The sequence below is a fragment of the Bos indicus x Bos taurus genome, chromosome X (assembly GCF_003369695.1).
Source record: "Bos indicus x Bos taurus breed Angus x Brahman F1 hybrid chromosome X, Bos_hybrid_MaternalHap_v2.0, whole genome shotgun sequence".
Taxonomy (NCBI): Eukaryota; Metazoa; Chordata; class Mammalia; order Artiodactyla; family Bovidae; genus Bos; species Bos indicus x Bos taurus.
In genome coordinates, this window is record NC_040105.1 from 37,305,750 (window position 1) to 37,311,182 (window position 5,433).

At 38.3% G+C, this 5,433-nt stretch overlaps 1 pseudogene; it reads right to left on the minus strand.

The window, feature by feature from the left end:
• Window positions 1-500: 500 nt before the first annotated feature.
• LOC113888311 lies at window positions 501-718 on the minus strand (annotated as a pseudogene).
• Window positions 719-5,433: the final 4,715 nt, after the last annotated feature.

A 5,433-nucleotide genomic window follows, 5' to 3' on the forward strand; every position in this document is an offset into this window, starting at 1 on the left:
AATTTCATATGCAAATACTGTTTTTAAAGTTCTTCTGGTTTAGCTCTTTATTAATTAAATGATGGAAACAAGTGACATTTTTAGTTGCCATATGGGTTTTTTAGTGTACTGTTTGAAAAACATTATTACTGTCTGAGGAGAGACTTAATATTTAGTGACTTAATTCTAAGCTTTTCCATTTATTTCATTCAGTCCAGTATTTGTTTGTTTGGCCACACCATGCAATTTGCAGGATCTCAGATCCCTGACCAGGGCCATGCAGTGAAAGCTCAGGGTCCTAAGCACTAGGTCACCAGGGAACTCCCTTCTGTCCGGTTTTTGGACATATGTTTAATAAGTTCCTGCTGAAGGCCAGATCACCAGACACCAAAGATGATTCAGACCCAGATTGCACCCTAAAAAATCACCTCCTGGGGAGAATCAACATACATACATACATACACACACACGTGTGTGTATGTATATATATGTATATATGTATATATATATGTATGTATATATATATATATATATATATATATATATATATATATATAAATACAAGGTAGAGAGTTGTGAGTGCCCCAGGAGAGATTTGGATAAAAAGTTCATTTACAGCACTTAATATTCAAGAGCAGTATGATTCCTCTGATAGCACTTTCAACTGTCTAGGGCGTCCCACTTGATTTGCATGCCTTTGATACTACACTTGATCTTAGCCAAAAGGCCGAGAAGCGATTTTGCACGTCTTTGAATCTCAATAGACTGAGATTCAAATCCTGCCTCTGACACATAACAACTATATGACCTTAGAGTGTTCCTTTATATTCAGTGAAATTCAGTGTACCCATTTATACACTGAGGTCAATAATTCCTCAGAGGGTGACCTGAGGATGACCTGAAATGACACATGTGGTATATAAAGTACTTGGCACATAGTAGGTACCTAGCAGGTGTCTCCTCTCCTGTTGCTCCATAAACAAACCAAGTAGATGAATAAATGTAAGTGCCCTAATGTGTGAAAATGTATTGGATAATCCAAAGGAGGAGGAGGTCACAGCTTCCAATCTAAGGGTATAAAAACTATATGACATATTTAAAATTTACTTTATCACAATGCCTTTGCTGACGGCCCTATATAAAATAACAACATAGTGTGTATACACACACTATGTTGTATATAGTGTATGAGGTAAAGAATCCACCTGCCAATGCGGGAATTAATTGATCGCTGGGTCAGCAAGATCCCCTGGAGGAGGGAATGGCAACCCACTCCAGTATTGCCTGGAGAATCCCATGGACAGAGGAGCCTGGCGGGCTATAGTTCATGGGGTTGCAAAGAGTTGGACGTGACTTAATGGCTAAACAGCAACAACACTGCTAACTTCTTTTCTACTTTGTTTTCTCCCTAGCATGAATCATCTGAAATATTACATATTTACTTGTTTCCTGGCTGCCCACAACCCTTCCCCTTAGAGAATGTATGTTCCCCAAGAGCACAGGCTTTGTCATTTAGTTCACTGCTGTATCCCTGGAGCCTAGAACAGTGATTAGCATATAGTTAGCACTTAATAAATATTTATTAGATGAATGAATGTAGGGACTAAAACAAATTTTGAAGTAAATTAGTTTTTTTCTTTTTTAAATTTATTTCTTTATTTTGGCTGCGCTGGGTCTTTGTTGCTGTGTGGGCTTTTCTCTAGCTGTGATGAGCAGGGGCTACTCTCTAGTTACAGTGCATGGGCTTCTCATTACGGTGGCTTCTCTTGTTGCAAAGCACGGGCTCTAGGGCACACGGGCTTCAGTAGTTGTTGCACACGGGCCCAGTAGTTGTGGTTCGTGGGCTCTGGAGCACAGACTCAGTAGTTGTGTTGCATGGGCTTAGTTGCTCCATGACATGTGGGATCTTCCCGGACCAGGGATCAAACCCATGTCTCCTGCATTGGTAGGCAGATTCCTTACCGTTGAGCCACCAGGGAAGCCCCTGGTTCTTTTTCTTTCCATTGGCTTCTGTGATAACATGAAACTTTTTGGCTAGTGAGTTGGCATCACTGGTACATTGGATCCTGAGGTTTTGCATTCCATCATGCCTGTTAGTAGTGGTCATCTCTTAGCTATTTTCATTTTTTTCCAGTGTGCTACTTGCTTGTCTCCAGAATCCCCCTCTACCGTCAAACCTTATCAACCTCTCTCACCTCTGCTGATCTATTTCCTTCCAGGAGTATGTATCCCTGACTTTGTATTTGTAACTTCTAGATCTTTCTTTTCTCTCTCTTCAGTGGTTTCTGTGTGATGGTGACTCTGTCACATTTCCACCAGTAGGTGCCAGTATCTGATATGACTTGCAGAGACAGATTTACCACTTATGGAGGATTCTTTTTCTGGAAAATGTTCCCATTTGAGGAGAATTCAGAAAGAGCAAAACCTTCTCTCTGCTTGGAAGAAGGCTAGGTTGAAATCTTATTAACCTATGAAAGATGCCCTGGAGAAGGAAATGGCAACCCACTCCAGTATTCTTGCCTGGAGAATCTCATGAACAGAGGGCTATAGTTCATGGAGTTGCAAAATGTCAGATGGGACTGAACACACACACACACTGCATTATGAGACTGTGGGTGTGCCTTGGAGTTCTGCATTCACAGCTGCTTTAAAGGTGTCATCCGCTTAGTATGAATAGAATGCTAGATTTCTAATTTTAAAAAGTATTTATGCAACAAGCAACAGGGAACTATAGTCAATATCTTATATCTATAATGGAAAATAATTTCAAAGTTAATGTGTACATGTACAACTGAATCACCTTGCTCTGCGCCTGAAACATTGTATGTAAGTCAACTATACTTCAATAAAAGATATACATTAAGAAAAAAATAAAGACATGATTGAAGGTGTTATATTCCTTGTTTTCATTGTTCTTTTAAAGTAGATAGTTCTTACTGCCTTTATTTATATGGTTTCAGAAAAAATTCATTTTCCTGCATGTTGGTGCCAACATAGTAGGCAAAAACTATTTTGGAAAAGGCATACAAAGTAAAAATAATATACAAGTGAGGGTAGTATTTTAAAGTTTTTGGTAAGATAAAAAGTTTGGTTTCTTAGATGACTTTCCAGTTTTTAAACTGGAAAATATGCATTTTCAAGATGAATATTTAAAACAAAAGTTAAAGCTGTAATATATCCCAACATTGTAAAATATTAATGTTTCCCTAAGAATCTTACCCTTGATCCTATCAGATACAGGAAGAATCTCAAAGAAAGGTTTCATATGTTCTCTTTAAAGTTTTGAAAGTAAAGATTCAACGGATAAATATTTAGAGGGTGATAACAATGATTAGATTTAATGTAATGATTTAAATTCTGGTTGAAAGATTATTCCATATTAGGAAGTCTCTTCATATAATATTTATCAAAGAAAATTTAAAAGATTGCCTTTTTAAATTGAAGTATAGTTGATTGACAGTGTTGCATTAATTACTGCTGTACAGCAAAGTGATTCAGTCATATATATATATATTCAGTAATATAAAAATATATTCTTTTCCATTATGGTTTAGCATAGGACACTGAATATCGTTCCCTGTGCTATACAGTAGGATCTTGTTGTTTATCGGTTCTATATGTAATAGTTTGCATCTACTAATCTTAATCCCAATCCTTCCCTCCTTCCCATTCCCTTCTGCCTGGCAACTCCAAGTCTGTACTGTTATGTCTGAGTCAATATCTATTTCATAGGTGGTTTCATTTGTGTCATAGTTTAGATTCCACATGTAAGTGATATCATATGGTATTTGTCTTTCTGACTTAACTTCACTTAATATGATAATCTCTAGTTGCATCCATGTTGCTGCAAATGACATTATCTCATTCTTTTTTATGGTTTAGTAATATTCCATTGTATGTACATACCACATCTTCTTTACTCACGTATCTGTTGATGGACGTTTGGCTTGTTTCCATATCTTGGCTATGTAAATAGGGTGGAGGTGTTATATTTCTGGACAGAAGTCTCTGATACCATTTATCCTCACATAAATACAAAATCTTTACAGCGTCTTTTTGATGGATACATCTACACACTGGAAACCTTTAAAAGGCATATTTAAATCAGCCTCAAAAGCAGTTACCCCATTTCATCTCCCAGATGTTCAAGGAACTCTTCCATGCTGTTGGGCTACTTACCAAAAAATTCACAGTATCCACTGAAAAATGTGCACAACCAAAAAGTTAAGAATAACATTTTATTGGGGGCATTATTAAGGACTTAAGCCCAAGATACAGCCTCTTGGACAACTGAGGGCCTGTTCTGAAGAGGTGAGGCAGGAGCCAGGATGCATAGAGTTTTTGCAACAACAACAAAAATACCCAGGTAGTTGGATGTAAAACGATTACTGGTAATTAAGGAAAACCAGACATCTCAAGTTAGTGAATTTAGCACTGTTCTATGTATGGGAAGATGTGAGAGTCTGGGTTTTTTGAAATTACTGCTTTGATATGCACATTAGCTATCTAGGGTCTGTATCCAGTTTTTCTCCATCCTGAATCCTCTGAGGGTATACATCTGGCTCAAACCTTAACTTAGAGCTAGTGATTTTTTTTTTTTTTTTTTTTGGTAAGCCATCTCATTTCCTCTTTGGAATGTAGAATTTAAGCAGTAAGTTAACATGATACGGTATTGTCATTCTGCCTAACAGTCAAATGGTGCTTTAAAATACATGAAGTCAGACCAAAATTGCTACTTTAATAGCTTCCTGCAGTTTGTGCTTGTAACTTTCAGGGCGAGGACAGAATTTATCATTGGGACACCTGAGCTATTGTGTATGGGGGGAAAATACCACTTTAATGCATCTCTCGGTTATTCAGAGGCAAGGCCCAGATCCTATTATGCATAAAAATGGAAAATGCTGTCTTCTTTGGAGCACAGTTGTGTCTCTAAGAGATGATTATGTTGTTAATAAACTTTTTTTTTTTTTTAACTTTCTTTAAAGGGGGTGAGTTATGGGCCCAGTAATTTGTGGGAGAGAGCAGGAGAGGGAAGTCTGTAATGAGAGGAGAAAGTGAGGTAGGAGACAGTGGGCCTCTGGGCCAGACACCTGGTGGTTATCAAGTGGAGTAAAACTGAGCCGTTATTCTCACCCAGACACTCCAAGGACAAAGCTAGTGGCAAAAACTGATCTCAGCTAAATCAAAGAGATAAGGTGCCCACTGCTGAGGTCAAGGAAGACTTCCCCGTCTGCACATGCGCAGGAAGGCTTCTTGGGGGTCGAAAAGGGAGGGAGGCCCCACCCCATAAGAAGTGTGGACATGCACCCATAGGCCTTTATGGTGGGATCCAAAATGCAAGTTGCACATACATTTTGGGGAGGATCCATGGACCAGTCAGATGTGAAGAAAGAAAAAAGCTAACTGGTCAAGGGTAAATAAAGACCAGGCAGGACTGTCCTATATAAGTGATTT